Genomic DNA, 9,348 nt, shown 5'->3' with positions numbered 1-9,348 from the left:
CCTATGACAGTAGCCGCCCAGGGGCCCAATGGGCAGTACCTGGATGGACCCTTTTCTGCATTTGCATGAAGAGTAAACAGTCCGCACTGAAAGCTCGTCAGTGGAGAAAATTAAGTAATTGTCTGTCCTGACATGGGATTCTAGAGGTTAAATGTGCATGATGGGACATCTCAGAACTAGAGTATGAGCCCCTTTGGTCTCCTTTTTTTATTTTATTTTTTATTTTAATTTTTTTTGTCTGCCCTGTGCGGCTTGTGGGATTCTAGTTCCCTGACCAAGGAATCAAACCAGGGCTCTCGCCAGTGAAAGCTTGGAGTCCCAGCCACTGGACCGCCAGGGAATTCCCCTAGTCTCCTTTTTTTAAAGCCAAACTGGGGGGCAGGACGGGAGGAAAGACATTAAAAAGAACAAAGAGATCAGGAAATCCCTAACGTGGCTCCCTCTGGGATGGGGGGGAGGGGAACATTGGTGATCAGGTGGCCTGCCAGGGTCTCAGAGTTACCACCTATCCTGTGCCAGACTATGTCCCTGTGTCCCACTGCTCGGGACACAAGAGAGGGAGACAAAATGGTCACAGGCAAAGCAGATTCTACCGAGATTTGAACTTGAATCTCTGGATTCAAAGTCCAGAGAGCTAACCATTACACCTTAGAACCATATGCCACTGTGCCCCTTTGCTGGCCACCCTTGGCCTAAGTGCCCCTGGGAAGGGTCAAAAGGGGTTCACAGGTCCCACTGAGATTTCGACTCAGATCCCTGGACTCAGAGTCCAGAGTGCTAACTGTTACATCATAGAACTAGCTGCCAGCCCTAGACACCAGGGTCCACAGGCCGACCTTGCCCCACAGCTGGGGACCCGAAAGCCAGATATAGCAGGCAAAATGTAAGCTCATAGCAGAGGATGGTTTCGATCCATCGACCTCTGGGTTATGGGCCCAGCACGCTCCCGCTGCGCCACTCTGCTGTAATGCCCCTCCTTCTGAGCCTGCCTGTAACAAGCCCTACAGTCTCCCTGGGGTACAGCCCAGAAGACAAAAGAAAAGGGAGGGGGGAGGGCGTCTCCTGCAAGTGCCCTTTTAAGAATAAAGTGGATTTTTGCTCTCTCTCCCTCAACTTCTTACCCAGAGAAATCTCTGAATTCACATCCTTTTCTGCTGTTTAAAAAAAGTCAAGAAACACAACCTTCAGCCCAGAGTGCCTTTGGACAATGGTGGCAGGTTCCGTATTGCAGCGATGCTGGTTGGATTTCGGAAAAGAACAAAAGCAACGTTTCTCCCCATCATTTGAAAAAGACTCCTAATTTGTCCCAATTATCAATAAACTATTCTTTTAATTCGGCTTCTTCTCTTGACCTGCTTCTTCCCCATGGCCAAGGAAGCTGTTTTTTCCATACAAAACTGCTTAAAATTAAAGTGTTATGAAATCTTGCTGTTCAGCCTTATAATTTGAAGGAAAAATTAAAAATAACTTTGCATTTCAAAGAGGTAGAAACTATTCCCCCAAGAACATTCTGGAAATAAATCCTTTGGGGGAAAAATCGCTGAATTTGTGCTGAACCTTTTCATGTAAAAAGTGTCCATGGAACTTGCCGTTGCAGATAGTAGGGTGTCTCCTCTCTCAAGCCAACAGAATCATCAGGAAAAAGAAACACAGAGACTGAAACTGCTGGAGTTCTATGGCCAGACTATGAACACCAGGACATTCAAAGGACATGGAACTATTTCTCTTTTTTTAAACTTTTTATTTTATATTGGAGTATAGTTGATTAACAATGTTGTGATACTTTCAGGTGTACAGCAAAGTGATTGTTATACATATACATGTATGTATAATTTTTTCAAATTCTTTTCCTATTTAGGTTGTTACATAATATTGAGCAGAGTTCCCTGTGCTATACAGTAGGTCCTTGTTGGTTATCCGTTTTAAACATAGCAGTGTGTACATGTCAGTCCCCAACTCCCTAACTATCCCTCCCCACCACCCTTCCCCACTGGTAACCATCAGTTCATTCTCTGTTTCTGAGAGCGCAGGACCAAAGCGAAGGAGCGCTCCGTTCCCGCTGACAATTGTGCCCAACTGCTCGGGAGGAGGCCGCCCCGCTTTCCGCCTGAAGCCCCGTCGAACTCGGGGCCCCAGGCTCACTGCCAAGCGTGGCACCCGCTCCACTCGTCGCCGAAGGAGGCGGCGGACGGCGACCACACGGCCTCAGGCTTAGCCTGGACCTCGCCAGGTCTCGGCGGAACTGGGTTCCTCCCTTTGCACGGCGTCGGCGGTCACGTGGGCGCGATCACGTGGGAGGGCAGTCACGTGCCCTGCGTAAGTCCGCGTCGGGCGGCGGCGCTGCTGCTTACCCCTAGCGGGTGCGTACGTTTCGCATGTAGAGGCGTGGGTCGGGGACCCTGGTGGCCGCGCTAGGGACAGGGCGAATTCCGGGCCTGCCCCCTCCGTGTGGCCGCGCTGATTGATGCCCCTGCCGTGCAGACGCTGCGCGCTCCCGGTCGGGCCCCAGGTGCCCTGCTGCACGCAAGGCACAGGATGGGTGGGGTCTCCAGCTTGTGCAGTTTGGAGCTCCCTGTTTAAGAATACGGAATTAGATACGAAGGTGAATGTTGAGAAGAATAACCACAACAAACTGCAAATTATACACAGCTGATTAATATCACAAACTTTAAACAGTTAAAACATTTCACTAGGACTACCTTGGTGGCGTGGTGGTTAAGAATCCACCCGCCAAGGCAGGGGACACGTGTTCGAGCCCTGCTTGGGGAAGATCCCACATGCTGCGGAGCACCTAAGCCTGTGCGCCATAACTACTGAGCCTGAGCTCTAGAGCCTGTGAGTCACAGCTACTGAGCCTGCGGACCACAACTACTGAAGCCTGAACGCCTAGAGCCCGTGCTCTGCAACAAGAGAAGCCACTGCAATGAGAAGCCCGTGCACCGCAACGAAGAGTAGGCTTTGCCCGCCGCAACTAGAGAAAGCCCACGCGCAGTGATGAAGACCCAACACAGCCAAAATAAAATTAATTAATTAAACAAATTTTTAAATAAAACATTTCACTAGTTAACTGCCTAACACACCTCATATATTTTTTTCTAATTTTTTTTTCTTTTAGTTGCAGCATGCGGGGTCTAGTTCCTTGACCAGGGATGGAACCCGGGCCCCCTGCATTGGGAGCGTGGAGTCTTAACCAATGGACCACCAGGGAAGTCTCAATTTTTTCTAAGTTTTTAAATGCAGACCTTAATTACTCCTTCATATGGGAATGATTTGGTAATACTGTTTATATATGGTAAATAGATAATTCAGTCTTTTCTTTAGCAGGGTTAATCAAATTTTGCTTTTTATTATTAATAGTTTAGAAAAGATTGTCCAGAGTTGCATTCTTTTGATGTTACATACTCTTTTAGGGTTGCCATCAGACTTGGCCAAACCTATCCTGTATGTCTGGAGGCAGGGACCCACCTCTAATCTGTGGTGGCCTCAAAGTGACTTGTTAGGAGCTTTGTGTCATGTATTTCATGTCAGACCAGGAAAAAATGGAAAACACTTTCCATGTTTGCTTTTCTCATCTTCACTAATTGGATCGTATATGTTCTGTGTGTTTCCAACCTCCTTACAGAAGGAGCCTGCTCTGTTTTTATGTGATTTGTGTGTGGCCCAAGTAAACATGTTCTTGTGCTTTGTGCAGTTTTCATGATTTTTGACAGTTCTAAAGACATCTACTGATGTGAATGTCTGATGTAAGTGATGTCTATCTTGTTGAAAACTACACAAGCAAAACAATACAGGCAATGTTTAGCCTTGGAATAGGCTAGTCAATATCCTGTAGCAGTTTTCCTGTTAAAAAGTAACTTTCAAATGTTTTAAGAAGCATCTCTTTTGTCCATTGTACCTTGATTCTTTGTAAATGGAATCATAATTTTGAACGAATGAATTTTTCATTAAACAGGATTGGGGGAATTAGTGTTCATTCTAACAGGTTTAGTGAAGTAATCAATGAAGTAAAAAATCAGTGGGTGGGGCCACCTGGTGTGTCCTGCTGAGCGGACTGGTTGTGGTTTTCCTTTCTGTTACCATCATCTTCCTTCTGCTTTTTTTTCTTCTGTTTTTTTGTTTGTTTGGTTTTTGCTTCCTGTTTAGGAGTGTTCTGACTCTCATAATACCTTTCATCTCTGTGTTGTCATTTTCATTACCCATATTTACTTAGCTATCATGATTCTTTCCCTTCATTATTTTGACCATTACCGTTTTTAGTTTCCATTGTGTTACATTTGTTTTGATATTTTGAAGTTTCTACCAGACTTTTTCTTTTGTTTTTTTTTCTTTTTTCCCCTCCCTTCCAGTAAAATACTTCCTTCTGTTTGAATTTTGATATAATCAGTAATTCTTTAAAAGTATAAAAGTTAATCTGAATTTAAGGCAAGTACAAGTGCAACTCAAATGCATTTTTTATTGCCCCTACGTGTACTGAGCTCCATGACTATGAAATAAAATAACTGTACACCACATACAGTGATTTACAGGTGAATGTGTGAAGGAGTTCTATCATAGGAAAACACATTTCTTCAGGCCCTTTTGCTGTGTCATATGAAGGTTGAAATGAGTTCATACTGACGTTTCCAGCTCTAGTCCAGAACCACGTGGTTTCCTCCAGCCTTTCCTTGCTTCTCTGTAACTCACTCTCCAACATGAGAAATCTTCTTTGCCCACTTTTTTAAATTGTGGTATTTGATTTGTTAGAGGCAAGATCCCTGTCTTCTCATCTTTTTATTTCCTAAATGAAGCACAGTGTCTCCTACAGATGTAGCTCTGCACCAATGTTGAATTGACATGTTTAGCTTTGATGTTTACCATCAGAATTATCTACAAGATAGTTGCCTCAGCTTCCATGCTCATGTTCTTACTGCCTGCTTCCTCTCTATTTCTCATCCCTAACCCAGGGCCAGCAGGATGAGGCAAGGTTTTCGTCTTGGTCCTCTGTGCTTCACATAAGCTCAGAGAAGTTTTCTGCATGGGCCAATGGACAGTAACTGATTGGAATAATCATTCACTTATTAGGTCACTTTCCCAAACTTACTCTGCATCAGACCAGTGCCAAGCCTAATCAGGAGCTCCAATTCCAGACTCAGAGTCCTGTTGGGATAACATGTACGCAATGACTGTCCCAGACTGCAAGCTGGGAACCAGGTGGGTACCAGGCGGCTTTGAGGGAGGAGCAGTTCTCACTGCATGGCAGGTGGCCGGGGCGGCCGATGGAGGTGCCATGGGACCCGGGTCTTGCATTTGGGTGGCTAGGTGAGCATGTGAGGGGAGGGGGACCCGGGGAAGGGGGCTGGCCATGTGTGAGGGAATGTGGGCTGCTGGTCCAGGTGAGGAGTGCTGAATCAAGGCTGCCTCCCCTCCCTGTCCCGATGAAGGTAGGGCCCAGGTCCCCTTTGCTCCCTGTGGGCCTGGGCATCCAGCACTGGGCCCAGCATGAAGCTGGAAATAGGAAATGTTTGATGAGTGGACAAGCTAGTGAATGAATGAATGAAAGAGTGAATGCATGAATGGGTGATGAGTAGCCCATGAGTCAAAGTTAGGCTGGAGGTTTAGAGCTCAGAAGATGGGAGGACCAGAGGTGCCCAGACAAATTCTAAGAAGCCACAGCCCGGGTTGGGTGGGGCTGGGGCTGGGGGCCCTGAGTCGAGGTGATAGAAGTTCCTCTATTCAGAAATAGCCTTTAGCTATTGAATCCTTGTCTGTCCTACTGTCTGTGTTTTGCATGTTTTCCATGTGGGCTTTGGGGGACACTGACCTCAGCACAGAGATCCAGAAAGGTCACCTGGAGGAGACTTGGCTGGATGGCGATGCCAAGGGCAACTGAAGATGGGTCTGCATGTGGCTGACCATGGGACACCAGTCACTACAAGGGGCACACACCTCACACCTTCATCCCCCGCTCACAGGCCATCCCTGGTGTTCTTCTCAAACTTAGGTAAATGTGGCCTGTGGTCCAGTGGTAAAGAATCTGCCTTCCAATGCAGGGGACGTGGGTTCGATCCTTGGTCAGAGAACTAAGATCCCGCATGCCACAGGGCAACTAAGCCCACGTGCCACAACTACTGAGCTGTCATTCCTCAACTAGAGCCCGTGTGCCACAAGCTACAAAGCCCATGCACCCTGGAGCCTGTGCGCCACAACTAAACTAGAGAAAAACCTGGACACCACAACTAGAGAGAAGCTTGCACACCACAACAAAGAGCCTGCATGCCTAAACGAAGATCCTGAGTGCCACAACTAAGACCCGACGCAGCCAAAAATAAATAAATAATAAATCTTTTTTTTAAATGTGGCCTAGAGCACAGAGGCACACAAGACAGCTCGAGCAGGGCCCCCCTGCCCCAGGGCACATTCTGAGGGCTGCCTTTCTGGGAGCATTGCCTTAACCCAGGAGGTAAGTACAGTAAATTCCCTACGTACGAATGAGTTCCATTCCAAGAGCACGTTCGTAAGTCCAGTTTGTTCATAAGTCCAACAGGTTAGCCTAGGTACCCAGCTAACACAATTAGCTATGTAGTACTGTACTGTAAGAGGTTGATAATACTTTTCACACAAGTAATACATAAAAATAAAACACAAAAAATAAAACATTTTTAATCTTACAGTACAATAGAACAGCTGGCATACAGGGGCTGGCATTGAGTGAACAGGCAAGAAGAGTTACTGACTGGAGGAGGGAGAGGAGGTGGGAGATGGTAGAGCTGAAGGATCATCAGCAATAGGAGATGGAGAGCAAGCTGCAATTTCACTCACATTGGTGGAATGCACTTTGGAATCTTTGAAAGTTTGCAACTTGAAGGTTTGTATTTAGGGGACTTACTGTACACATAGCCACATATGTAATGGCTCCTGTGACGTGTGAAGAACTATGTAGGGACACACCCAAGGACCCCCTTCCTGCCCCCAGGTGTACAGAGAGTGAGAACACGCCTCCCTCTCTTTCCAGAGCTCCAAAGCGAAGTCTTTGGAGAAGAGATTTTGGTGGAGGAAGATTAGAAACACACTTTCAGGTCCAGTTAATATCAGCAAATTTAAGGGTATTCTCAGTATTTTCTTTTTAAAATTGGTATTATAAGATTTATCGCTGAAGCTCTCATTTTTTAAAAATTTTATTTTATTTATTTGGCTGGGTCGGGTCTTAGTTGTGGCACGTGGGATCTTTGTTGCAGCGTGAAGACTTAGTTGTCCTGCAGCATGTGGAATCTTAGTTCTCTGACTAAGGATCGAACCCACGTCCCCTGCATTGGAAGGCAGATTCTTAACCACTGGACCACCAGGGAAGTCCCTGAAGCTCTCATTTTTTTAGAATGAACTTCAACTAGGAATGTGTGTATTATTCACCTATAAAACTCACTCTTTCCAAAAATCAGACGGTTTGAAACATTTTACCAATTTTTAACTTTTAAGTGATCTAATTATGTTTTCCAACCTTAATTAAAATGTAATTTTAAATTGAAATTACAAAAGTGAGACATGCTTATTATTGTTTCTTATTATGGAAAAGGGCAGATTCCTAAGAAGTGGGAGTAGCTCATATGAGCAGCTGGGAGAGTGTTGTTCTGGGCCTTTCCTGGTGAACAGGTGGTAGATCAGCCCCGACCATGGGGCATACACCACATCCCCATTACCACACCTGGGCAGATTCACCCCTTCATTTCCTTTTTTAAAAAAATATTTATTTATTTATTCATTCATTCATTCATTTATTCATGCTGCACCAGGTCTTAGTTGCAGCATGTAGGGTCTAGTTCCTGGACCAGGGATCGAACCCGGGCCCCCTGTTGGGAGCGTGGAGTCTTACCCACTGGACCACGAGGGAATTCCTTTTAAAATATATATATGCTATTTATTTATTTTGGCACCCCTTCATTTCTTTAATTTTTAAAATTAATTATTTTAATTATTTTATTTATTTTTGGCTGCATTGGGTCTTCGTTGCTATATGCGGGCTTTCTCTAGTTGGGGTGAGTGGGGGCTACTCTTCGTTGCGGCGCACAGGCTCCTCATTGCAGTGGCTTCTCTTGTTGCAGATCCCCGGCTCTAGGCGCATGGGCTTCAGTAGTCGCAGCTCATGGGCTCAGTAGTTGTGGCTCACGGGCTCTAGAGCGCAGGCTCAGTAGTTGTGGCGCATGGGCTTAGTTGCTCCGCGACATGTGGGATCTTCCTGGACCAGGGCTCAACCCCGTGTCCCCTGCATCGGCAGGCGGATTCTTAACCACTGCACAACAGGGAAGCCCTCATTTCTTTTTTTAAAAATTAATTTATTATTTATTTATTTATTTGTGGCTGCGTTGGGTCTTCGTTGCTGCACGGGCTTTCTCTAGTTGCATAGAGTGGAGGCTACTCTTCTCTAGTTGTGTAGAGCAGGGGCTACTCTTCAGTGCGGTGCGCGGTCTTCTCATTGTGGTGGCTTCTCTTGTGTGGTTGTGGAGCACGGGCTCTAGGCACGCGGCTTCAGTAGTTGTGGAGCACAGGCTTAGTTGCCCCGAGGCATGTGGGATCTTCCTGGGTGTCCCCTGCATCGGCAGGCAGATTCTTAACCACTGCGCCAGCAGGGAAGTCTTGGCACCTCTTCATTTCTTTAATGTGTGGATGTCCTAGTAAATATGCAGCTAGCTGCCACTGATGTACATTACAGTGCTGTGTAGATTTCTGTTTTGAACCCTGCAGGAATCAACCTAGCACAGCTGTGCTGGTAACTTGTAAATTCCTACACCTGGAACCTCCAAGTCTGAAGACACCACAATTCCAACTTTGCTCTATTCGAATGACCTTTTTGTGGAAACTCAAAACACTTTCCACAAAATGCTTATATGAGGAGGCACCAAAGGGCATGCCTGGGAGAGCCTGCACCAGCTCCCGGAATCCAGGGAGGTGTCCCTGCCCTGCTGCACCCATCCTGTCCATCTGTTTCTCACTTGCCTGCTGAAGACACTCGGTTGTTTCAGCTTTTGGTTATTACGAATAAAACTGCCATGAACCTTCTTGGACAAGCAATTTTGCAGGCATCTGCTTTCTTTTCTCTTGGGTAAGTACCTAGGAGTGAAATGGTTGCATCTACACGTACGCGGTAGGGGTGTGTGTGGGTGTGTGTGTGTGAGACTTTATGTAAGAAGCTGCCAGGCTTTCTTGCACAGTGGTGGTACCAACTTTATATTCCCACCGACAGCGTACGAGAGTTCTTGTTGCTTCACATCATTGTCTGCACTTAGAAAGGTCAGTCTTACTAATTTTAGTCATTCTTCCTGTACCTTGTGGTTTTAATCTGCGTTTCCCTGATGCCTAGTGATGCCAAACATCTCT

At 46.1% G+C, this 9,348-nt stretch overlaps 1 long non-coding RNA gene across 1 annotated transcript; it reads left to right on the top strand.

The window, feature by feature from the left end:
* The first annotated feature begins 4,669 nt into the window (after positions 1-4,669).
* LOC309792994 lies at positions 4,670-9,038 on the top strand. Its single transcript, XR_014291846.1, has 2 exons — positions 4,670-5,190; positions 8,716-9,038. It is a non-coding gene; the product is annotated as an uncharacterized lncRNA (long non-coding RNA).
* The last annotated feature ends 310 nt before the right edge of the window (positions 9,039-9,348 follow it).

This window comes from Mesoplodon mirus (genome assembly GCF_964341445.2).
Source record: "Mesoplodon mirus genome assembly, chromosome: 18".
NCBI lineage: Eukaryota > Metazoa > Chordata > Mammalia > Artiodactyla > Ziphiidae > Mesoplodon > Mesoplodon mirus.
Note: the sequence above shows the minus strand (reverse complement) of the source record. Positions and strands in the feature narration are given on the sequence as shown.